Raw genomic sequence first — 25,573 nt, forward strand, 5'->3', positions numbered from 1 at the left:
CCCAAAGAGTCTGGAATATTTGGGTGGGACCTCCACCTCAACCCCTGGCACCCTGGCTTCCCTATACCCAAAGAATCTGGAATGTTTGGAAGGAGTCTGGTAGAAGATCCATCTTAACTCTCCTCCCCCATCTCTTTCCCCAAACCTACACCTTCAAAGCTCACCAAACACAGTTCCTCCTCAAATCCACCCCTTCGAAGCCTGCTAAACACAGCTCCTCCTCCAGAGCTGTATCCCAGAAAACAGACATGTGGTTCGTCCAATCTATCATCCCTGTCTCCTCTCTGAGGGGTGGGAGATTCATCTGGGAATACTTTAGCCATTAAACCTGGGCTTTTCCAATTCTGTCTGATTCAATTTAATTTGGATTGAATTCAGGCTGCAAAAAAATTATCAGAAAGTTCAATGATTTTCCTAGCAGATTGAGTGTCTGTATCAGGCAATCAGGCCCAAGGCAGGGTTACTTTGTTTTCACATCTTGGCATAAGGGATGACAACCAGGGCAGTGAGAATATGTAACCCTAGGCACCTGGTTTACCTGCCAGGACTGTAAAATCTAAATGCAAAGGCAATGTTTACCCCATCACCTAAAGTCTTCTGAGAATTTAAGAACTGGATAGGTGTGAACCAGGGAAAACCAGGGCTGCAGATGATTTTCAAGCCAGTGGTCATTGAGCTCTGAGATTCTGAAGTTCAGTCCCAATCTTGATTTGAAGGGGAGTGGTTACTTGAAAGGAGGGATCAACAGTCTCATGGGAACTGAAAAAGGGTAGTGTTCTCCCTTTGTCTTCCCCTCAGAACCTTGTGATCCCTGAGAAGTCATCAATACAAGGTGGAGTCAGAATCTTCAGTTGTGTCTACATGTGAGTCAGGTTACAAGAGACGTGTCCAGGACTGGCTCAGTGATGGCTGCAGAAAGGATAGGGTGAAGACAGATCCCCAGTTGCTCCTTAGTGATTGGGGAACACTTGCCTGGTATAAGGTAGAAGGTGTTTTAGTGTAGGAAATGAAGCCCCATGACCTCTTACCCAGTCAGCTGCTCCCGGCATGGGCTGCTATGGATCCTTTTACCTTCATCCAATCTCCCACTTTGCTAGCTTTTATTGTCATAGAGCTCTCATGGTATGGATGCCATCTGGTTCTTTCTGATGGTCAATAAGCCAGTAATGAGCAGATCCCATAGTCATTAGTGCCATGCCACTTGCCCTTTGGCCTTGGTCTTTAACTTCATTCTTACAATCCATGGAGGATCAGCATCATTTGGGGATTTTTTTTCTATATGAGATCTTGGTTATTAACATATGACACTGAATGTCTACACAGTATGATTTGAAACCAAGGGGGAAGGGAGCTATGCTGTGGCCCAGACACAGCTGAAGGTCAATGGTCATGGCATTCCACCTTGCTTTACTGGGGTTGGCATCACTGTGGAGCTGTCCTCCTTAAGTCTCACCAGGTGGTCTCTGTAGCCCACTGCTCTCAGAGTCCTTTAACTTTCCTGGGGTCCCAGCAAAGGGCAAGCTGGGAGTAAACTGCTGGGTGAGGTCAAGAAAGGCATGCATAATAATAAACCTTGCCCATCAGGTACATTATTCATGGGCAGTTTGCTTCCACTAATGGAGCATCTGTCTTTCCTTGACCTGGTCCCTGCCATGTGGGTTATCCTAATCACCACCCAACACTGGATCTGCCAGATCTTCAAAAGTGCTCACATCCCACACCCCACAACAGTATCTGCCCAGTGACACCAATATATTTCCAGAGTAATAGCCATGTTTTCTTGTCCATCTACAGACCTCTTATCCCAGTGTTCTCTACCATTCTGGAAGTCAGGATTTGCCCAATTGGAATTATACTGAGCAGTATGTGTTAGGAAGCAGAGTGGTGCACAGCAGGGACTCACAAATAGGTTCCCAAGAACCAGCCAAAGCCCAAGGGACAGTCCCACTACCATTGTTAGGAGTCACACAAGTAGACCAAGCTTCACATCTGTCACATATATGTAGAGGGCGTAGGTCATTCCTATGCAGGCTCCCTGGTTGTTGGTTCAGACTCTGTGAGTTCCAATGACCCAGTTTACTTGTTTCTGTTTTTTTTGTGGTATTCCTAACCCTTCTGACTCCTATAATCCTTACTCCATCTCTTCATCAGGATTCCCTCAACCCAAAAGAAATCTAATTTTTGCTGTGAATTTCTGCATGTATTTCCCTCAGTTACTGAATGAGGGCTCCCTGATGACAATTGAGGTAGCCATCAACTAACCACTAGAGATGGCCAGTTCAAGCTGTGTGTCCACTATTACTAGAAGTCTTTGTTGGCATCATCCTTGTAGATTTTGGGGATTTTCCCTTGCATCATGTTCTACCTGACCCTAAAATGCTCCCTGCTTCCAATCATCTCTCAGTAGAGTACCCCTTCATGTACCTCCCAACCCAAACCGTCATGCTCCCATCCTCACCTGCCCCCAGGTGATATTCCTTTATTTCCCCTTCCCAGGGAGATCCATGAATCTGCTATTGGGTTTTCCTTGTTACCCAGCCTTGAATTTGGTTAAGTCTCTCTTATTGTTGGCTACTACTTTGGAACTGGTCATTTTGGGAGGAGTTATGTTGACCTGGATTTTCATGTTACTTCTTGCTCATCTGGATTTAGTTTGTGACTTGAATGTTTCTGTTTGCTTTCATTTGGGGAGTATTTGGATTGATCTTTGGTGTTCCTAGTGTGGCTGTGCTAGGTTCATCTGTGTTCTGCTTGAGCTCAGGTGTGGAGACACAGGGTACTGGTTTGTAGGTGGGATAACTTCCTCCTGCTGGATGATCTAGGAGTAGTATCCTTTCTGACCTTATCAACCAGAATGCAGGAATTGAGATGTCTACTGGGGCAGGATTCAGAATACCCCACATGCTCTGATCTCATGAGTTAGGTTATGTGTATTACAATGATTGTGTGTGCTGGTCTCAATGTGATACCATGTATTCTGACCTCATGAGCCATGTTCCACAGAGTGCAGTGGGTATATTCACCAACATTGGATCCAGAGTGTGAACAAGCCATGATGTTTTCACAGTACTGCCAGCCTCCTAAACTGAGGTTTCAGCAATCACTGTTATTAATTACATACCCCATGATTAACTATCTCAAGTCATAGGATTCCACTCTTCTATTTTACTCTGTTTGGTACTTAACGTATTAAAAAATAAACTAAGATTCCTCCCCTGTCTCTGTATATACAGTCAGGCACTATTTGTGTGTCTATCCTCATTCAGCAGTATTTCTCCAATATGTCTGCTTGAGATGTATTCAATGATTAACTTCATTAAAATAACCTCACCTGATGAAATTGTATTTCACTGGTCCTTGATTTGTTTTGTCCCTGAGATCTAGTCAACCTTAAAGCTTCTATTTGTTCATACAGGTTTATATTACATTCTTAAAGCCAGCGGTCAGTAGGTGAAGTTTGGAGGATTACAAATTGAGGCCAGTCTTGGGATACTGTCTTAGTATACTTTGTATTGTTGATAGACAGGTCCTGACATAACCCAATGTGGTAGAAAGAGTTTATTTGGCCCCCATGCCCTGTTCAATGTCCATCATTAGGGAAGTTTTCGAGGAACTCTAGCAGATTCAGAGGACGGCTCTTTCCTGACATGCTCTTCATGGCTAATTCACTTTCCTTTCTTACACAATTCTTGACCAATGTACAGGGGTGGAGGCACACACATTGGGTCTGATCTCCCACATTAGGTATTAATGAAGAAATGAGTTCCTGTAAACTGCATGCAACTGCTAAATCACAGGACTAGTTTCAGACACTCAGCACAATAATCCTCTTTGTTTAAGCCATCCTTCTGTGTAAATGGATGGATGTGGAAAAGATAATATTGAGTGAGAGAACCCAGATCCAGAAAGACAAATGCCAGAGGTCATCTCCATCAGCTGTTTCTGGCTCCCACACATCTGAAGTGAGTATAAAACGTAGAGATACACAGATGGGATTGGATACCAAAAGAACTGACACCTAGCTTTTTGAGTCTAGCTTTGGCTGTATGTATATTCCTCTTACTCAACTAGATAACATGTGCTCTTAGAGGTTCTACTGAGATCTTACTAGGGAGATTGTTATCTAGCAGGAGTTGAAATCTAGCCCTGTGTGTGTTATGTGGGACGTTCCTGGGGGGAGGAAATGTCTAGAAGTAACAGATACATAGTTGTGTGTGTGTGTGTGTGTGTGTGTGTGTGTGTGTGTGTGAGAGAGAGAGAGAGAGAGAGAGAGAGAGAGAGAGAGAGAGAGAGAGAGAGAGAGAGATAGTCTTTGATTATAAGTCTGGGGGCAGTCAGAATAACCTAACTCCATCTCTTTGTGCACCTGTAACATTGGCTGTAGAGATTAGGGTACCTAGCATGATGTGACACCTGGCCAGTATATTTGAAGCTTTGCTTTTGGGGACGTGATACTGAGGAGGACATGGTGCTCTAGTCATAGGTGGGTCTTTTCAATATAGGGTAATATTCCTAGCAGGTTCTGAGATTTGTGTCAGTTTGGCTAGGCTGTAAGGAATTGTTTATCCAGCAGGAACTGATAGTGAGACATAAATGTGAATAAAGGTCTTTCGCTGTAGGGTAGATGTGTAAAGACCTACTAGGCATTACTTCACCAAGCTAATGCACAACCCTACACACACACACACACACACACACAAACACACACACAAAGTCAAGTCCTGTTGGACTTCTTTCAATTTTAAGCCCTAGTTCTCCACACAGGGCAAGGTGTCAAGGGTAGCATTGTAGTCTCACCCTTACAACCAAAGCCATAAACACATACATGACTACTTGTATTCCTGTGAGGAATACCCCAGTTCTACAACAATGCCACACACTCACAGGTAGGTGCCAAGTCCTAGACTTCCCCTAAATCCATAGTTCCACTCATGTGGCTAGGGTACTCCTGGGACTCACACTCAGGGGAGGGTTCCCACAGGCCTGCATGCATGATTGTATATGTGCATGTGTGCATGCATGCATTTGTATGTTTGTTAACCTGGTGTTTTGCTGTGGGGAAGAAGGTACCTAGCAGATCCTAAAACCTAACCATGTTTGTGTATGTGGAACTTTGGTTGTAAGGCTAGAGACAAATACCTGACCTGACACTTGCCTTATATGAATATGAGAGCTGTGCCTGGGTGTTTGCCTGTGTCCGGGGTTCCTAGCAGGATGTGATGCCTAGCCTTGTGCATGGGACTCTAGTGTATTGCATTGGATCTCTAAGAGTTCATGATACCTAGCTGCGTAAGAGGAATATTGGCTGTAGGGAAGAGTGAACCTAACAGAAGCTGACACCTGGCCCTGTTTAGATGCTTTGGCTCTAAGGAAGCTGTAAATCTAACAGATCCTGCCATGTAACTGCGTGTGTGTGTGTGTGTGTGTGTGTGTGTGTGTGTGTGTGTGTGTGTATTGTGTGTTGATGAGGGGGTGGCTTTGCCTATTATGTAGACAATAACCCTGAAAGTTCAGTCAAATCGCATGTATTGTGAGTCTTTGGCTCTAGGCAAATGTATACCTAACAGTACAGGGCCTTAGATGTACATATATACATGTGTGTATGTGACAGAGGGAGGGGATGCAGTGGGAGAGGGGAGAGAAAGAGACAGAGAGATTGGCTTTAGTAATGAACACCTAGCAGCAGAAGCACTTTGTTGGCTATGTGTAAATAGGGCTTTGGCTCTGTGTGGGACACCTCACAGGACCTAACACCTAGAAGTGTATGTGGGTTTTTTTTTGGTATGGGTGATACCTCTACCTCACAGGACTTAACACCTAGAAGTATATGTGGTGTGTGTTGGCTATCCTCTAGGACCTGATAGTTAGCTGAGAATGTATTGAATTCGTGAAGGCAATTATAGGAGCATGCATGCCTAAGTGTTTTTCTGAGTGTGTTAGTGTGTACCTAGCATTTGATTATAGGCGAGGGGGTGCATATTGGTAAACTAGCTGTGTAAGAATATTGCACTATGAATATAGAAAAAGAGGTAGGTATCAGGACCTGACACCTAGCCCTGAGTAGACATCTTTGTCTGTTATGGAGTGGGAACAGCAGGACCTGATCTCAGACTCTGTGTCTCTCTGTCTCTTTGTCTCTGTCTCTCTGTCTGTCTCTGCATATGTGTTTGGCTGCAGGGGATGGACACCCAGAAGGGCAGCACTTTGACAGCTGTGTGTAAATAGGGCTTTGGCTGAATGGGCAAGACCTTGTTGACATGACAGCTAGATGAGAGTGCATGAGCACGTGCATGGGATCATAGAAGCATGTGTGCCTGAGTGTGTTTGTGAGTGTGTGGCTGTGTACAAGGCATTTGACTATGGGGGAGGGGTACCAGTACTAGAAAACTAGCTGTGTAACTGTGTGGTCCTTTGGATGTAGGGGAAGAGGTGCCCAGCAGGATCTGACACCTAGTTCTGGGTGTGTGGCACTGCTGTAGCTGAGGTGATTCCTATCAGGAATGTGATCTAACCACGTATATATATATGTGGTTTTATGGGAAGAGATAAAAACTGGCCCCTGACAATTGTGTCATAGTATGTGGGCGTCTGCTTATGGCTTCTGCTGCTGTAGGTAAGGGGATCCTTAGAAACACCAGATACCCAGCCCTGTGTATGGGGCTTTAGCCATTGCATTGTTGATGTCGTGGAGGACAAGCTACCCAACTGCATGAGAGGGGCATTTTCTTTAGTGGACAGCTGACCTACCGGACCTCACACCTAGGCATATGTGTTTGGCACATGCTGTAGAAGACATTTTTTGGAGTAGAAGCTGACACCTAGCAATGTGGTGGTGGGTTTTAAGTGTGGGGACACCTTGCAGATGGTGATACCTAGTGTTGTTGGCAATGAGAAAACTTGGCTTCTAGGTACAGTAAAAATAAAGTCAAATTTCTCCCCTAGGCCTGTATTCATCAAGCCTACATTTCTAGTTTTCTACCCTTACTCTTCCAAATCTCTCAAGTCCATGTCTTGAAGATACTTTCTCATATCAACTTCATTAATAATATACTGACACTGGAATTCTATTTGCCTAGTCACTGAGTCATTTTCTCTAAGACAGCTATCTCCATGACAATACAGCACACTCTCTGATCACTCACTACAAGTTCAAACACACGAGTGCACACATGTGCGCATGGGCACACACACACTTTTCATTATAACATCATCATCTTTAGCACTGTTCCACATACACTACTATTGAACAGACAGGGCTGCAAACGCCCCTGATATCCTACATACACTGCTAGGTGTCATGTCCTAAGAAATCTATACAGCTCCCAACTGATGCCACCCAACATACACTGTTGTGTTCATAAGAAACACTGTAGAGCATCTTCCTGCTTCTCCTACAGATACTCATCCCACTATGAGGGGCTGCCCACACAACCGGCCTTACTAGCTACTGCCCCCCAAGTCCTGCTGCCAAACCCATCCATGTCCCACTAGTTACCAGGCCCAGCTGGACACCCCTACCCCTGCCACTATAGCCTGAAACACACTATTTGGTTTCAGGCTTTGCTGCACACGTGCCTGAGGCTGGATGCCCTACTGTGTATCACATCCTCAGGACTCACCGGTCCTAACCCAGATATTGTGCAGGATAACAGGCCTCATCTAATAAGTTTCTCTTCCTTCAACCATCCTGCTGCCACAAAAGCACTGCTAATTTTCAGCTGTGCTTAGACCCATACCCCTGTCTGGTAGTGTATATTGTCAACAGAATGGTGCTATTTTGGGTAAGACTTGAAGCCAATTATTGAATATGCATACAATATACTTCAATATACATGACTGAAATCTGCACAGAGTGGTAGTGTCTGGTAGCAAGAAACTTGATATGTCAGTGATGGAGGTGTCTAGAAGAGCCTTAAAATTCCAGTGCTCACTGGGCCAGTAGTGTATATAGGGGTAAGGGTGTGTGTCAACATTGTCTGGTACCTATCAAGTCATGTGTGATGAAGCTTGTGTTCAAGTGAACCTGACACACAGCACTTTATATGCACTGTGGTTTGAAAGGGATAATGTCCAGCATGGCCCAGTAACCAGCCATAGAGCCTGAGACCCAGCACGTGGTATAGCATAGGAAGGAGTCCAGTAGAAGCTGATGCCTAGCAGTGTGGGTGTGTCTTCAGCAGAAGGAGGGGGTCCAGAAATGCTAATTGCTAGGTATTTTGCAAGACCTGATGAGGGAAATGTTCCCCACATGGTCTGATGGCTGTCGATTAATGTGGGGTATGAGGTCAAACTGGACCTGGTACCTAGAGTGGATGTGTGGTCACAGGGGTGGTGGTGTGTCCAGTGTGTTTGATGATAACTGTATGTCAGAGGGGAGCAGTGGAAGAATGGGATGTCGAGCTGGGCACAATCCCTACTGTGTGTGTGTGTATGTGTGTGTGTGTGTGTCAGCTTATGGGTGATCTAGTATCCATCAAGTTCTGATCATTCATGTTGAAGTACGTTGGCAGTATACAATGTATTGTACAAGTGTTTTTGACACTTCAGTGTGTGAGTGAGGCATTGAGGGAGCCAGGAGAGCTTGACACCTGACAGTGCATGTGAGAGCTACAGGGTGATGTGTGCATTCCAGGTCCTTCAGCTAGCCTTGTAGGAGTTGCCATGGAGTTTGGAATCCCCAGAATGTCTTATATCCAACAGGGATATGTGGGTTGATGGAATGTGGTATCCAGTGGGCCCTGATGTTAACACTGTAGATTGTGGTGATGTGGTGTGATACTCAAGAGGGAATGAACCCTAGCAGTGTATGTGAAATTTCAGTGATGTTAGGGTGTCAAGTGGGGTCTAATACTAGCAGAGTATTTGCGTACAGTGGCAAGAGAGTGTCCTGTATGACCTGTTACGTGGCTGTTAATAAAGGATTATGTGGGTTGCATTCTGGATCCAGACCTAGGAATACATGAGAGGTATGTGTGAGGTTTTGTTTAGCAATGCCTGATACCTAGCAGTCAATGTGTGGTTTGGTAGGAAGTCATGCATGGCCCAGTACTTAGAAGTGTATTAAAGTGTGTGTGTGTGTGTGTGTGTGTGTGTGTGTGTGTGTGTGTGTGTGTGTGATGTAGGGGTTGTTTATCATGGTCTGACAGCTGGTAGTACAAGTGAGGTGGCATGGCTGTAGTGTCACATGCTGCATTATACGTAGTGTTGTACGTCAGTGCAGGAAGATTCCAGGAGTGTTTGAACCAACCAACTGTGTGTCCTTGTCAGAAGGTAAAGTGTGCAACAGTGTCTGATACCTTTCCCCATGTCTTAGTACACTGTGGTTGGAGGCATGTCTAGCAAGATCTAGAATCTAGCATTGCGTGTGGGACAGCAGAAGGGAGTTGAATATCTAGGCCTAATACCTAGAGAACTATGTGGTGAGTGTGGGTGAGGGGCATCCTTCATGTCCTTACACTGACCCTGTATGTAAGTTGTTAAGAAGGGGAGGGGCATGGGTAGCACATGTGAGTATCTAGGTGTCAGCCCTGCTGCTTTCCCCAGCTGACTGGACCATCCATACAGTGCTGTTATCAGATCAGCTGGACAGCTCATCTGCATCCCACATGATGTGAAAGGTTTCAGCCCTCCTCACACCACACAGTACACACTACACCTCCACCTCCTCTTAGCCACACAACGTTCACTGTCAGGGATTTGTTGTCTGCCTGGGTGTGTCAGGGGCCAGGCTCTCTCTCGAGATGTCCTCACGGGAGTGTCCTGCTCCTGCCATGATCCAGTTCTGTATTTTCATGGCTGGTGGCAGCAGGGCTCCCAAGTCCACAGTTCATCTTCTCCAGGTTATTTCTGATCTTCCATTCTATAAGGCAGGAAAGTATATAATCCTCTATAACTTTATGTGAGTATTATAGTGTTTGTATTTGAGGTCAATTGAAATGGTGACTGTGTTCAGTTTTTCAATTGGTTCCTTATTGCTTGTTTTTAAATCTTCTTCTGTGGTCATTTGTGGACAAGCCATTCTCTCTGTCTTGATTTTCATGGGTGACTATGAAAAAAATCAGCTGGCAGGATTTCGCTGGGTCTGTTTCTGAGCTTTCTTCTCTGTTCCACATATCCAGTCTCTGTTACTTCCATGTAGCCCTTCATGGATCTCTGAGGCTTTGTGGGAAGTCCTGGAAGAAAAAGATCTGGGTCTGGCGGGATCTCTCCTCCTCTGCCATTCTTCAAGGTTTAGGACCTGTTGGTTGTTACATCTTGTGTTTGAGCATCTGACTGGAATTTGCTGAGTCTATAGATGAAGTGCAAACATCTACTACCTTTAAAATAACTACTGGTAGAAGCTGAGAGCTCATATTGTTTGGATTTCTGTCCTCCAGGGGTCAAAGCATTCTGAATGCCAATTTATAGAAATTATGTTGGAATTCCAGTGAAATACTTCAGTATTTCTTTGTAAATTGTTTTTGTCTAAACCAGTGAGAAATGGGCCAAATGTATGACCTCAAGTTGTGCCTCTTCATGTTAGTGGAGGCCTGGAACAGGTTGTCCATGGGTACTGCCCTTCTCTGGAGATCCACTTTTGAATTCAGAAAGAGAAGCACATGTAATTCCCAAGGCTCTTCTGAGATATTTCTTACCTGCTCAGGCAGGTTTTCCTTGTTATCTGTGAAGACAGAGAGGCATAGGTGACTTTCTGAACTGTCAAAATGCCATGGGGTCTAAGTTGGGTAGGATTCAACAGTAAGTACCCACTGGGAGGCTTCCACAAAGGGACGCTCCTATAGATTCCCCAGATCTTGTTGGTAATTTGGGGTGGTTGTCTGTAGTTGGGTAGTGGCACAGAAACCATGTCATCGTCCTCCACAGCATGTCCTCCTGTTGCTGTGTGGAGCCTCTGAGTTCCTCTGGAGATCAGACAATGGCATGTTAGTCTGCTAGGAAGGAGAGGAGAGAGGTGCTCTTTTTCCTCAATGTCACTATTGCTCAGTGTGCACATAGGTCAGGAATTCTCAGGGTCCAGGCACTTAAAAGAAAAAGCTTGTGTTAGACAACTGGTGAGGCCGGCAGAAAGATTCATTCACCACCCTAGACCTGTGGCCTTTCAGATAATAACTGGTTTATTTCTGGTGAAGTTCAGGACCTAATGAGGCAGGAATAATGACCCTTTTCTTCCCATGTGACTTCCTGTGAGAGAACTCAGTGGGGTCTCCTTGAGAAGCCCTGATTGCAGGGATTGGTTTGTCCTAGCTGCTCTGCTACTGTCCCATAAACAAGCTCTAGGATCAAGAAGGAAATGCAGTTCCACCAACATGTCTGTGTCTAGACGCTGTGCTTCCTGCACCCAGCTCACTGAACACTTGCCTAGATGAGACAGGATGCACATATGGTGAAGATGAGGTTTGTCTGAACATATCCAGCAGAACCTGCACATCTGAGGAAAGAAAGGATGTCAATGAGAGTTCTGGAGTTGGCTTCTGAGACTAAAAGAGACCCAGGCTGTTACCACACTAGTCATCCTATCTGTGTCAATGACCTTGGAGGAATTTAAACAGTCCCAACCAGTCAGCCTTTGTCCCAAAGCAAGGTACCCAGTATCATGTGGACTCAATTTATTCGACTGGGAAGTGAGTATTACTGAGCAACTTTGGGGTAGTGTGTGAAAAATCTTGGTACAAAAAGCATGTATTGTCTGCACCTGTTCCTGCTGCCTCCAGGACATAGGCAGTGGGAAAGGAGTGTGTTGAATGTGTGAGCCTCATCATAATCTGACATTTGACATGTAACAATCTAAAGGCCACCACATGCTCCCTGCAGTGGCCAGCAATATAAAAAGTTCACATTAAACTCGCCTGGCCTCTTAGGCATCAACTCTGGTTCCTAAGGGTCACATACTTTTTTTTTTTTTTTTGGTTTTTCAAGACAGGGTTTCTCTATGTAGCTTTGCACCTTTCCTGGAACTCACTTCATAGCCCAGGCTGGCCTCGAACTCACAAGAGATCCGCCTGCCTCTGCCTCCCAAGTGCTGGGATTAAAGGCATGCGCCACCACCGCCCGGCCTTGGGTCACATTCATACAGACCACCATTACTAGAGTTTGGAGTCCTGGTCCACATGTGCTGTCTCCTGAGAGATTCCATGGCTGGCCACATTACCAAAGGCTCCCTTCCACAGGCCATGTGTTCAGTTAAGTGCATCAGGGTGAGACATTCCTTAATGGTCACTAACTGACATACAGACCAGACATGGGCAGAGGAGGAAGCAGTCATTGTCTCTTGGCTGGTTTCCCTTGCTAGGTTGTGTCAATCTCCATTCCCCAGTCTCTGGAACCAAACACAGACTAAGTCACTGGCCAGTGACAGAATGGATGTCACAGCATACAGGTGTGAGAAGATGTTCACCATCTTTGATTCAAAGTGTTCCTTCTCAATGGTGCTAGGGTCAGAGAGGAGAGATGTGCCACTTACACCAAGTTATATCAATATCCCTCTGTAGCCATGACACAGCTGTTTCTATCTATCTATCTATCTATCTATCTATCTATCTATCTATCTATCTATCTATCTATCTATCCATCTATGGATCTCTTGTCCACTGTAATACAAGTTAAGTGACCACCTACTCTTGGGATTGAGGCAGACCTGCCTGATCTGCCTCATTCTTCCTATCCCCTAAGCCAGAGTCAAGGTTAGACAAGAAACAAAAAACTAAGCATCTGCTAGTGGTCTCAGTGATGCTTTCAGCAATGTGCTGCTCAGAGATGAGCCTTGACAATCATCCAATTCAGAGTGGCCATCCTTCACTGCATGGAGAGGCTGTCTGCCTGTCAGGTGCACCTGACAACACTCTAGACAATTTTCCCAGCAGGTCAAGCAAGCAGAAGGACTAGCGGAAAGCCATAGCTCTATGGTTAACAAGGCTGTCTAGGCCTGACCGCTGTACCCAGTGAGACCTGGGTACAATGTACTTTCAAGAGTGCTGACCCCACCTCTGACCACTGTGCCCTAGGCTAGGTAAGGCCTACTCACTTCCAAAGTGGAGCAATGTCCCAGCATTCCATCCTAAGTGGTACACATTTTCCTCCAGCTTGCTGTCACTTTCCTGTTAGGAGACAAATATGGTTCTGATAAAACTCCCTACAGTGAGGCTCCTTCACAAACACATAAACTAGACCAGCATTCAGTGGGGCTGTGTCTTTTCTGATGGTCAGGACACAGAGATAAATGAAGGCTGCAAATACAACAGCAGGGAAGGAGGGAGAGGAAGGAGAGGAAGGAGCTCCCTTCCCCTCATGTGGGTAAACATTTCACTAGCATCAGAAACCTCAAGGGTGGACAGATTAATGAGTACTGCTAGTTATTCCCCTGCAGACTGGTCCACAGGGTCTGCATATTCAAGGGTAGCTTGATATTGGTAAATGATATTGGCTCAAGTCCCCCTCAGACAAGGTTGCTGTGAAACACCAGCCCTGAAACATATTCCCTTGATAATGAGAATTTTCTGGAGGGAAACCTGTGGTAGCTGGCTTACTTCCTCCTGTGCTGGACACAGACCCTTCATGCTGGGGAAGTGGGCACACTGCCATCTGGACTTCCTGCAGAGCTCCAACTTCTGCTGTCTCAGGCCACACCTGTAAGTCGCCACCCTGTGTCTCCTGATGTAGAGAGCTCATCACTTTAAAGAGGAAGGACATGTGAATGGGACTCTAGGGGAACTTGAAATATGCAGCACTTAAGCTAGACATATTGTGAAAACCTCTCCCCATGGCTCCTTCCCTCTCTCTCCTCCATCCTCTCCAAATTCATCCCTTAGCCAATTCTTTCCTGCTGCCTCTACAATCTTGGGTTTTCATCATCTGCTCTCCTCCAGCTCAACTATGTCACTTTATTTAGAAGCGGGTTTGTACTGTGGCACTGGTGATTTTGAAGTCAGAGTTTTAAATTTGCATACCCACACAGTGAAACAAGTTAATGTGCCAATTGCAAAGGACAGATGACAGTATCAAATACAAAATTAGTGTAGTAGAAACCCGAGGCCTGGTACCAGACCAGTGACTCTGTAATGAGCACTAGCAAGTGAAGACATGTGGACAGAGGGGTTTATAGTGTGACTCACTCTGTCACACTTGGTCACTGCAGCTTCCACGTGGAAACCTTGAAGTCTCTCCCCTTTTTAAAATTTATCTTACTTTCCCTTTTAATCTCTTAAATTTTGTTTGGGCAGATGTAGGAGTGGAGGGCAGGTGTGAAGAGATAGGATCATGAGTGTGATCAAGATACTGATATAAAAGACACACAATGAATATATAAATGAATAAATAACTCAGCAGAGAGATAAGGAAATAAATAGGTGAAATAAGTAAATGAAGAGCATACAGGATAAAAAGAACATTCTCACCTTCAAGAGTGAATGAAATTTAGACATTTTTCAGAAAACAGATACAACTGAGGATGACTGTGTTACCTGTGACAAGCTTGTCTCAAAAGACAAGGATCACTGTTTTCTTTCATAAGCAAAATGTGCAGGTCCTAGGCATCAGAACATGAACAACAGAACACTCAGGACATGAAATAGTACAGTGGTCTTCCTGGAATGGTCCACAATGTTCCTGGGAGGGGCTGATCACCTCTATCATCATGCACTCTCTAGAGTGGACTGCATAGAGTCCAAGTTGGTTGAGATTTCAGAAACCTTCATCCCTGGGCTCTCCATTAACCAGGGAGTATGAACAAAGTTCAGTTGCCTAAAACCAATCCAAAGTGGTTTTGTCAAATAACAAAAGTACTGTGGGACTCATGAGCAAGAGTTGAAGTCAGCAGACAAGCAGACAGAATCTGGGTGTCAGATGAGTAGAACTGGAAGCTCCTATTTAGAATATGTGGCTTCATGTACTGCCTCTGCCACTGGTGTCCTTAAAGTGAAAGCCCTGCCTTCAACATCCCAAGACAGGCACCTGCTGTCTCAGTGACCCACCTTGAGTCCTCAGCTCTGATCTCAAGGTTCAAATGGAAAGAACTCAATCAATTAGACCAGGTAGCCAATCTGGACTCTCCTGGTTGGTCAGGTTGAAGTCATTGGATTTGTGCCTGGACTGCAGTGGGGATCTTATAAAAATAGGGTTAGAGAGTAGCCTTTGCATGCTCTGTGCCTTGTTTCCAAGGATGTATCAGCTAGTGCATCCCACCTCCAGCCCACTAACTGGGGTCCCCAGAAGAAGTCATGACAGCAGTCCTCACCTCCAGGTATATGTTCACTGGTGTACATAGACTTCTATTCTGAAGGTTATATTTGGACTTTGCTGCTGTTTGTACTCCATCCTGGATGAAAGAAACTTCACTTCAATCCCTGAACCTGTTAGGATGAAAGAAGCACAAGACTTGTCTCTTTTCCCTCAAATGTTTGAGGAATTTACCATTGATGCTATACATACAGTACTTGAAGCCAGGCATGGCAGTCCACATCTGTAATTGCTGCGCTCAGCAGGCAGAGAAAGGAGGTCAATCTCTGTGAGATTGAGACTGCATGTTCTACACAGAGAGTGTCAGGATAGTAAGGGCTACATAGTGAGATCCATTCTCAAAAAATGTAAAATATAAAATGATTCAGAAAATTTCCCCATCTCATTTCTAGAATTCAACAGAATCCTCAAACATTTCTCAACCCTGCCTTCACTGATATGCAGCAGAAACACAGTCTGACACCAGGTGATACCCACAAACTGAAAATTTCTCTCTCTTCTTGAAGAAAATGACTGAGCTTGTTCAATGCACATGGGACTCGCCAGATGGTCAGAGTTCTAGAAGTAACTCACAGCTGCTGGGAAGACCTTGCTGAAGACTTTAATATGCATCAGGCTCTGTTAACAGGACAAGATCAAATGGTCAGAATGGAGCTGGAGGCCAACTACAGCAGAGAAGCTGGTGCCTCCCTTGTCAACCTCTGCAGTCTCTCAGTCTCCCATTGCTCTTCAGTTGAGCGAGTCAGTGATAACTTTCCCTCTGTGTCAGAGATGCTGGCACATGCCACCTCATGGGATCCTTTTTACCACATCCAGACCAGGCTTCAGAGGCTCATCTTCTACCACACACAGACACTTACTGTATTCAAACTTACCTGCAGGCCCATGATTCACACAAATTAGACCCTAGATTTGCTGTTGATTTCATTTCCCCTTGTCAACTCAGTGATCTGCTCCCTACCTGGAAGTTGTCCTGGAAAACATTTCAAACACTACACTTCGACCAGTGATTCACACTGCACCAGGGGCTGTCATCAAGAGATCCATGATGATCAAGGTTTCCTTGTAAGTCTGACCCCAAGGGTGGGCATTGGTCATAGAGAAGTCCAGTGTTATGGCCTTGTAAAGACAACAACCCAGGATCAGGCTTGGCAAGGCCTACTTACCTTCCCATATTGGAGCAGAACAATGTTAATGTAAGGTCAAATGTCAGTTATAAATCCCTCCATGAGATGGAAAAAATGATGTAAGATTCTTGGATCAGGAGGTGGGAGACAGCAAGGGAATCCTGGATGAAGGAGGCTATGGAGACAAAGACATAGACATCATCAGATCTGCCAACGGACATGTCAGACAGGAGCGGCAGAGGACTCCACTACATGATGGAGCCACCCTTCTCTTCTGCCAGACCCTTCTTCAGTAGCCCAGAATGGAAGCACCTTTCCAAAGCATCCTCATACTTCACTACATTGACTTATACCAGGAACCATCAGAGCAGGGTCTTTCCTCCTCATGGTTGGCAATAAACCCAAGGTCACACTCTGCTCTGTTTGAGACATTTGTTCCTGGTCTCACTTTTCAAGACCCCTGTCCCATGAAAATCTCCTTTTCTCCTGACTCATTTCAGGTAAGCTCCTCTGGACAGACTCTACCCTCTCTCTATGGGTCCTCTCATTTCCTCTCCATCCTCTCCACTTCCTTTCCCCTCTTCCTCCTGCTTATCTCCATTCTCCCATCTCCCACTGGATTTAAAGTTACTGCAGTTCTTCTGAAAGACAGTCAGAAAGCAGTTTGGAGGTGATGAATGAATCAAAGATGAGGGAAGCCTGAGACCTGTGTGCCAGTGTGTTCTGTTGAGAGAGGCAGCCCTTTTAGATGCCATGGAGCCTCGCACCACAGGAACCATAAGGGATGTAGACATTCATTGGGTCGAAGATACACGTGACTATTTAGGGATGTTCAACAACAGTGCAGGGGCAGCAGTGAGATGAAGGAAGGGGAAGATGGCAGCTGAGACCCTAACCTGGAGGATGGATACTGGAACCTGTAGCCCTAACATATCATCACACAGGATACAGATTTCCAGCCTGGATCCTTCCTGTTGCACTAAACCACACCAAGACTCTAATTCAATTCACTTTCCCCAAATAAAACCCAAAAGAATAAAGAAAGTGCCTCTTTTAGTGAGACTTTAACAGACAAGACTTACTCAGTGCTGAGGAGGATGGGACTCCACTGACCAATAGTGCTGCATCTTTTCTCCTGCTATACCCCAGATCTGTAGGAATGAACAGGATGTTATTTCCAAGACAGCATCCTACTTGTGTGCATTGACACATGCGAGGAACCATCAGAGCAGGCCCTCTCCTCCTCATTGCTGGCTATTTCTAGCTCCCTCCCAGTCTGCACTTCAGGGGAGGTTTGTTCCTGCTGTAGACTGTGCACGGCCCCTGTCACAGGTCAGCACACACACCTCTTTCATGTTACTTTGTTGACAGGAAGTTCCTCAGGACAGACTCTACTCCGTATTCTACACCACCTCTCATGTCCTCTATTCACGTCTCAAAATTGTTTCCCAATTAGTCCTCTTTATCTCCTTCACCCACCTCCATTCTCCAGAGGATTTACACAGGTCTTGCTGTTTTGTCCATAAGGCAGTCACAGAGTAAGTTGGAGGGTTAAAGTGACCAAGATGATGAGCACCCGTGATTGGTATGAAGTTCTTCCTGGTGGTAGAGGCTGCTGTTTTCCATGCAGTGTGAGTGGTCCTACAAGCACAACCAAAGCTAGGAAGGTAGAGGGTCATGGGGTCCATGTGCTTTATGAACCCCAATTGTCCCACAACAGTTCTGAAGCTGGATTAAGCTGAAAGAGATGCAAAGCGGCAGCTCAGACCCAATAGCTGGTGGATGAATGCAGGCAAGAGCCTGTTGCCCTGGGTTGGAGGGAGCTGGCACTCTGGAGATGAGTTCTGGTTCACTTCTGTGGCAGTCACCCCTCACCAGGTCTGGAATTCTATTGGGCCATTTCAGTTTCCACACTTCAAAGGAGAAAGAAACATGAAACACCTCTATTAGTGACTTTGACAGATAAATTTCTGTGCTATATTTCCCTTCCTGATTCCTCCATTCTGAACCTTTAACCCCATTAGAAAAACTCTCCTCCCTTCCTTCCCACCCTGTCATCCCCATTTTAGGCTATGTGCTTTTGCCTCAACCTTCCAGGACTTTACATGAACAGGAAGTTGTGAATTTGCCATCTAATGTACTACATATCAAATTCTGGGCCTTCTGAGTGGGTATAAGGATATTAAAATGGCATATTGAAAAGACAACATAGGAATTCATCTGTGTGGCCCAACCAACTGTTCTCCATATAGGTCTCCACTGTCCTCTCTTTCCTTGTGGCCCCTGATGCAAGGGTTCAGGGCTCACCTTGGGGTGGGCAGGCAGCAGCAGCAACAGCAGGTGCAGAGTGCTCTCAGTGCATGGGAAATTTGCTTCCTCACCAGCTTCCAGACCCTGAATGGCCTGGATCCAGCTGTTATGGGTGCCACCTGGGGCTGGTCACTGGGAATGTCTGGCTCCTGGGATGAATCTTCTTCACAGAAGCCCAGGTTCAGAAATCCTGTGGGTGTTTCATCCAAGACGGATTCAGAGGAGGAGAGATTGCCAGGCAGGGGGTCAACAGAATTCCTGTTGACTGCAATGTCCTCTGCAGCAGTGTTGATGATGTCAGCCATAAGAGCATCTCTTTCTGGGACTGTGTTGTCTGAAGAGGACAGCACCTCCAGGAAGGAGGATCTGTGAGGCATGGTGTAGCTTCTACATCTTTTGCCTCTTTCCTCCACACCCTCCTCCTTAAAGTGACCCTTCCCAGCATGTGTACTGGTTGTAAATGCTGGTTCACTGGCTCTCTTCAAGAGGAGAGGGAGGCGAACAGGAACTGCAGGGCTGTTGGTTAACCAGGGCATCTGCTCTTGCTGATGGCTGTCCCCACCACTCAGCTGATATTTGAGAATGTTGCAAGTAGCTGTTACATGATTATCTTCTTGCCTGTGAGTTAGGGATGAAACAATCTCCTCACATGTATAGCCGATGGTGCACATAGTCTCCACAACCCTGGGCAGGATTTCTTTGGTGGCAGGCAGTACATGTTCCTGAATTGGGCCCAGCCATGCTGTTTTCACAAGCTGACAGATTGTGAATCGGTAACAGATAGGGACCATGAGTAGTCGGGCAATGATGAAATAACAGGGTTTTGACAGATGGTAGGGAATGGGACACATTGTGGTGGTGATGACCCTGTGCATACCTTCAAGGGTTTCTTCCATGTATGGGAAGTGCCCTGTGACAAGGACATACAGGACGATACCCAAGCTCCACATATCACCTGCCAGTCCATCATAGGGCTTTCTGGCCAAGATCTCTGGGGCCCAATAGAGCAAGGAGCCACAGATCTCCTCCAACATCTGCCCCTCTGTGATTTCAATTGCCATACCAAAGTCACAAAGCTTTGCATTTCCTGCTGCATCGACTAGGATGTTTTCTAATTTGATATCACGGTGTGCAATGTGTCTCTGGTGGAGGAACTGAACCGCTGACACCACCTGCCGGAAAATCCCTCTAGCCTCTTCCTCCTTTAGACAGCCCAGTGCCTGGAGGCAGCTCTCCAGATCTTCTCCTGCCACATACTCCATAATCAGATAAGTGGTTGTTAGTGTGTCGATCATGTCAAAAAATCGAACGATGTTCCTATGTTCTAAAGACTGAAGGATGTTCACTTCAGTACTGATGTCAGCCACACTGTTGGTGTTTTTCTCAAGGACCTTGACAGCCACTCGTGTATGTGTGGGAAGGTGGCAGGCCAGCTTCACCTCCCCGAAGGAACCACAACCTAGAGATGTTAACATCCTGAAATCCTTTTCAAGAATATCCTCATCCATGTGGCTGCCCATGGTGTTCTGCTCAATTTCAACCACATTATCTTGTGGGCAATCTCAGACCCACACAATGCTAAAAGAAAAAGATTAATGCAGTTTTAGAAGGGGAGGACATAGCTTTGGATTCTCTGTTATGAAATTGAGTTATCCCAAACAATCTAATGATGCTCTTCAAGAATATAAAAATACTAGAAGAACCCAAATCTAAGGCAGTGGATGAGAAATCATAGGAAAGATCAGAGTTGGTATTAGTAAATTTGGTATGCAAAGGAAAATCCTGAGAATCCTGAAAGAATGATCTGCTCTGTTCACAGACGTGCCACGATGCAAAGAGAGATCAGATAAAAATAACACCAGAGAAAAATCGATGTTGTAACTGATACAACCACAGTCCAGATGGTCTTTAGGATGTTACGATATTTATACTCCAGAAAATTATAAAATATGAAAGGAATTCCTAGACATGTGTGAATATTGAGTTAAAATAAAATAAAAACACTAAAACACATAAGTCATAAACACCAGCGTGGATTGGCAACAAAAACAGCTCCAAACAAGGCAGAGCCCAGATCTCATGGATTCCCTGAATCATTCAAAGCTTTGCAGAAGATTGAAGACCAGGATTATAGAAAATACTTCAAGAAAGAAAAAGCAAAGGAACACATCCAAACTCATCCCTGTGCCAGTGTTAGCCTGATCCCACCTCCAAGTAAGCTCAACAAATGAAGCAAGTGTGAGGTCCTTTACTTGATGAACATAGATGTGAAAATCATTCATGAGAGTCCCTCATACTTCACCTCCATCACAGCAACACACTAAAGAGCCTTTGTTCATGGTCAGAATGGCAGAAGTAACATTTGTAACAAATGGAACAACAGCATAGCACATAACTAGACTCTGGGAAGAATCCACACTCAACACAGTGACTAGAGAACTGCTGTGTTATAAGGAAAGTAGCTAAACTAGATATAGTTTTTAGGAGACAAGGCAGGTCCACAAACAGAAACAGGATCTACTTTGTCTCTCCTGGTCACAGGAAGGAGAGGGCTAGGCTTGTGTAAAGTCACAGTATCAGTCACAAAGATATGGTGGGGGACTGACATAGTGCAGAGGAACATGATCAAAGTACAGTATAGGCATGTATGGAAATGTATCATGCAATTCCTTATGAGAATGTATATAAAAATTATCCCGAGATAACCCATACTCAGAATGATAAACATGGTATGTATTCACTCACAAGTGGATAATAGATGCAAAGCAAAGGTTAACCATATTACAACCCACAGCTCCAGAGAAGCTAGCTAACAATGAAGATGCAAAGAGAGACACATAGATAGCCCAATGAAGGAGAAATAGATGAGATCTACATGAGCAAACTGGGGGTGAGGTGGGGTAGTGGAGGGCAAGGAATGGAGAATGAGAACATAAGGGAATGGGGAGGGGGTTGAGCTGGAAAAAGGACAGAGTGGAAGAGCAAGGAAAGAGATAACATACTAAAAGAAGAAATCATTGGAATAGAGAGAAACAGGGTGCTAGAGAAGTTCTCAGGAATCCACAAGGATGACCCCACCTTAGACTATTAGCAATAGTCAAGAGGGTGCCTGAACTGTCCTACTCCAGTAATCAGAACAGTGAATAGCCTAACTGTCATCATAGAGCCTCCATGCAGTAACTGATGGAAGCAGATGTAGATTTCCCCAACTAAGGCCAGGCCAAGCTCCAGGAGTTCAATCAATGAGAGAGAGGAGGGATTTTATGAGCAAGGGACTTTGAGATCATGATGGAAAAAAGTACAGAGACAACTAGCCAAACTAGAGGACACATGAACTGTGGACCAATAGCTGAGGAGATCCCATGGGACTGGAGTAAGTCCTCTGGACAGGCGAGACTGTTGTTTAGCTTGAACAGGGTAGGGGGGCCCCAGGCAGTGGAATTGGGATCCATGCCAGGTGCATAAGCAGGCTTTTTAGAACTCAGTGCCTATGATGGGACAACTTGTGCAGGCTTAGTGCAGGGAGAGGGGCTTGGACCTGCCTCATCTGACTGTACCAGACTCTGCTGACTCCCCATGGGAGACCTTGCCGTGAAGGAGGTGGGAATGAGGGGTGGGTTGGGAGGAGGCTCGGGAGTGGGAGGAGGGAGGACGGGGAAATCTGTGGTTGTCATGTAAAATGAAAAGAAAAATTTATAATAATAAAAATAAAATGAAATTCTCAAAGAACATAAAATTAAATGTTTCCTCAAAAGTATTTACACATTAAAAAAAAGAAAAAAAAACAAAATTTAAATATAATCTAACTGAATCTCATTATCCCATGTTTAGTTGCTATCCCTTTGGGCCTGCTCTTTTCTCAAGGAAAACTGAAGAGCAGTGGATCTGGTGGAGAGAGCAGGTGAGGGGCAACTGGGAGGAGTGGAGAGAGGGGAGGATGCAGTCAGGATGTAGTGTACAAAAGAAGAATAAATATCAAGAAAATTGAAAAACATTAATATAAATATGAAGCAGCAAATCTAAATCCCAGGACCCAAAACTAACAAACTGGAAATCAACTTGTCCAATCTCAACAACCAGCAGCAATGATCCGCAGTATTTCAGTAGTCCATAAAACTGAGGGAAGGTACACTTTCAAGCACATTTCATGAAAGAAATATTACCCCAATTTCCAAACCATATAAGACATTTCAAAAAGATCCTAGTATCAGCCAATATCCTTGACTGACAGATTGGAAAAAACCTGAATGAGAATAATTGATAGCTCACCTCAAATTCAACACGATATTAATAAGACAAGACTTCATGATCAAGATGTCTTTTACCAGGAACCCTCAAGATTTGTCCACAGACACAAATTGCCAAAGGGCATAGCATACATACCACACTGAGGTAAGTCCTAAATCAGACATCAGTGGAATGGAGTGCCTAATTCAGGAAAAACTTGGAATTAGTGAAAGTGTTACTATAAACATGCCAGTTCCACAAACACAAGTGTCACATTTGTTCACTGCAGGTCATGTGCAGGCAGGGGGATAGCCTTTGTATAAGGGGTCCAATTCAATAGGACTTGTCCCTTTGACAAAGTACTTGTCCAATTCAATGGGTTGGGAAGTAAAATGTAGCAGATAAATATGATCAAAATAGAGTACATCCAGATATCATTCATGATCAAATTCCTCATCCTCTGAATTTATTATATAACAATAAATTTGTAAAATACACAAGAACACTGCCAAAAATGGCAAAGAAAAGAAGGTGATAGAAGTAAAATTAGTTGAGATGAAAAAAAAGGAATTATAGAAAAAAAATACTACCCAAACCAATAATGTAAATAAAGAAATAGTTAAATACAATTGACAAAATCCCAAACTGAGAACTTGGGAATCAAACTCACTATGTCCAGATCCAACAGGTCAGGGAAAAGTTCAAGTATATGGGAAACAACAGAGTCCAACTGCTCTCCCACCAACCAACAGATTTTCCGAAGTACAGACAAAACCCAGCCTCAGGCAGTGCCTTTTCATTGGCTAGTATCTAGCATACATCACAAGGATTCCGTGTGATGTCACATGCTATGGACTAATCAAGGCTCAGTAAAAAACCACAGTGATTTTTTAAAAATTATTTTCTGTTAAATTATTAATTTTTTTTCCATTCACGTTCTTGTTCCCAAGGAAAATGCCCTTAGCAGAGAGGGCTGCTATCCTTCCCAACCCCACTCCTGTTACTTTCCCAGAAGCCAAGACAGGTTCATTGCTGTCACACAGTCACACATTGAACATATCTCTCCCATCCACCCTGTGAATATAATCAATGAGCTCTTCAAGTAGCCTAAATTCCAGATCCCATCCTCTGTCATGTAGCATAGGTCTCATATTAACCAAGCCTGCTTCTTGATGTTGAAGCAACTCCTTTCCCCTCAGACACCATGAAGTTAATGGACACACACTTTGTCTGGTGGGAATTAAACTCCTTCAGACACCCACAGAGTGTCCAGACCATCTTCACTAATGACCATTTGTCTGAAAGGAAGATCTGTCCATGAATCACTGTCCTTCTGTAAGCTCTGGCCATTCCCTCCTTCCCCTGATAAAAAATAAAAATACATCCAAGAAGGAGGGAAATAATAAGCCAAAGGGAAAATTAAAGTCTAGGAAATAAAACTAGACAAACACTCTGAGTACTGAGTATCAAGAAAGACTCATACAGTAACCAGGACAATTCACCGATGAATTCTATCATCTCAACATAAAACAGCAATGTTCTCCAGATATTTCAGTATCCTATAAGTCTGAGGGAAAGAACATTTTCAAATTTTTTCTCATCAAAGATGCATTACCCTTATTCTTACACCAAGGAAATAAAATGTAAAAGGGGGCCACTGTCAGGCAATATCCTGGACTAACAGATTATAAAAATCCTTAATAAGAGATAGCTCACACCAAATTCAACAACACATTAAGACCATACTTCAAGATCACCCAGGAACATTAGGATTCGTCCACCCATACAAATTGACACAAAGCAGAACACACACACAACACTCAGGTAAGACCTATAATCGGACATCAAAGGAATGAAATGCCTTTTTCAGGAAAACATTTGGAACTAGAGAAAATGTTACTTCAAATGTTCCAGTTCCACAAATATCAGTGTCACATTTTGTTTCCTAGGGATTCTGAACAAGCAGAGAGAAGAACCTTAGATCATTTGGAAGTACTTGTCACATTCAATGTGTGGGTAAGTGAAATAGAGCATGTAAATATAGTCAAAATGCAAAATAGTCACATATGGGAAGTCATGATTAAATTCCTCATGCTATAGAGATAATATATACCACTATATGTGTAAATTCCACAAGAACAAAGGCAAAAATGATAAAGAAAGAATGAGGTGAAATAAGGAAAAAGCATTTACAGGCACAAATCAAAACCCAAACCAAAGATGTAAATAAAGCAATGAATAGATACCAAATAGATACAAAAGCCCAAACTGAAAGCCTGGGAAATATACTCACTAAGTCGAGATCCGACAGGCTTTGAAAAGTCCAAATTTAGCAGAAGCAACTGAATCCAACTGCTCTCCCACCAACCAACCGCTTCTTTGAAGTACAAAGACAAAACCCAGCCCTAGGTGGCGCTCTTTTATTGGCTGATATCTAGCTTACATCACTTGGACTCCATGTGATGTCACATGCAATGGTCCAATCAAGGCTTGGCAAAATCCATAGTGATTTTTTTTTCTCTCACATTTTTGTGTCAAGCCACTCTACTAGTAATTTTTTCCTGGTTATGATCTAATAGTTGGCAAAGATCTACTTACAGGTTTATTTAACTTCAGATATAGAAACACAAGTCAACCCAATGGGAGGAAATAATGGCATGGATATCAGCAGAGTTGTC

General features: G+C 44.4%; 1 protein-coding gene and 1 long non-coding RNA gene across 2 annotated transcripts in view; one reads left to right on the forward strand and one right to left on the reverse strand.

Moving 5' to 3' along the window:
* LOC143270450 (serine/threonine-protein kinase PLK1-like) overlaps positions 1–25,573 on the forward strand; it is a 77,234-nt gene that overhangs the window by 35,197 nt on the left and 16,464 nt on the right. The gene's annotated exons all lie outside the window — the stretch shown is intronic.
* Positions 3,544–11,020, reverse strand: LOC143270553 (uncharacterized). Its single transcript, XR_013047750.1, has 2 exons — positions 10,750–11,020; positions 3,544–10,660 (listed from the first exon to the last, which is right to left on the reverse strand). It is a non-coding gene; the product is annotated as an uncharacterized LOC143270553 (long non-coding RNA).

Source organism: Peromyscus maniculatus, chromosome 23, assembly GCF_049852395.1.
Source record: "Peromyscus maniculatus bairdii isolate BWxNUB_F1_BW_parent chromosome 23, HU_Pman_BW_mat_3.1, whole genome shotgun sequence".
Classification (NCBI taxonomy): Eukaryota; Metazoa; Chordata; class Mammalia; order Rodentia; family Cricetidae; genus Peromyscus; species Peromyscus maniculatus.